The sequence below is a fragment of the Micromys minutus genome, assembly GCF_963924665.1.
Source record: "Micromys minutus genome assembly, chromosome: X".
Taxonomy (NCBI): domain Eukaryota; kingdom Metazoa; phylum Chordata; class Mammalia; order Rodentia; family Muridae; genus Micromys; species Micromys minutus.
In genome coordinates, this window is record NC_137970.1 from 88,521,538 (window position 1) to 88,522,703 (window position 1,166).

General features: G+C 47.9%; 1 pseudogene across 1 annotated transcript; it reads right to left on the reverse strand.

The window, feature by feature from the left end:
- Positions 1-284: 284 nt before the first annotated feature.
- On the reverse strand, positions 285-902 carry LOC308414564 (ubiquitin-conjugating enzyme E2 S-like; annotated as a pseudogene). The gene has a single exon. The product of its transcript is annotated as a ubiquitin-conjugating enzyme E2 S-like (transcript).
- Between the last annotated feature and the right edge of the window lie 264 nt (positions 903-1,166).

Consider the following 1,166-nt stretch of genomic DNA (forward strand, 5'->3'; position numbering starts at 1 on the left):
ATCCACCGAATCTTTTCAAACAATATTGTGAATAACTGTTAATTTAGTGTAGTTACAAAAGATTACACATTTTTATGCAAAGCTAAAAGTCGTGAACAGTCTTTAAAGATATAATCATATATGTTATTTTTGTTTGTTTGCTTTTCCAACTTTTTATTTAGAAAACCAAGTCCAGGGTCTGGTGCCCCCCTCTAAAGCCCCCCCACCAACCATAAATTCGGTAACTTAGAGATAGAGTGGTAGGGGACAGAACAGAAGGGAAGGAAGGAGAGAGAAGAGCCCCACTACAGTCCCTTCAGTGCTCGCTTCTTGTCCAACTTCTTGGCTGCTAGCTTCTTATTTCTCATCTGCATGTTTCTTGGCCAGAAGAACCTCTGTTCCTCCTAGGACCACTGTGGTCATAGGGTCATCAGAGGAGGCTGAAGCCCCACAGCCCTCCCGCTGCTGGTGCTACATGCACTCCCATGGATCTCTGTAAGCAGACAGAGGGGCGGGACAGCATACGCTCCTTCTCCTTCGTAGTTCTCCAAAAGCAGGCAGCCTGCTTCCTCACTGAATGCAGACTCTGGGTTAGGGTGGATCGGGAGGCTCTTCATCCCCAATTCAGCGTCCAGTCTCTCTTGAGCACATTGACACAGATCTCGCCATTGGGACCGACATTTGGGTGGAAGATTTTAGTTAGGTGGGGAGGCAGAGAAATCCCTCCCAGTAAGAGCTTCATACAGAATGGACCTCCAGCATAGGGAGTCCCTTGGGGCCTTCGATGGTAACCTGCAAGCCTGTGAGATCCTCCTTATTAAGGAAGACTTTAATGCCACCAGGTGGCTCTGCTGTCATGTTGTCACCTCCTTGTACACTAGGCAGATGATGTGGGGAGGCACATTCTCTACATTGGAGTTCATGACTTCAACTGGCCTGGGGAGGGTCCCCCGACCCCCTTCCTGGCACAACTACAGGCCACTGTGGCCCTAGCGAGGCCCCCAAGGCCCCACTACACTCCCCATTAACTCCGATGCCCACTATAAAATGCTGACAATGTTACATCTGCCCAGCCGTGCTCCATTATATATATTATTAAATAGACAAAAGAAGAGTGGAATTGAAATGTGCATTAGAGTTATGGAAGTAAAATCCAGGATTGCAACAAAAGCATGACAGGGCCATCC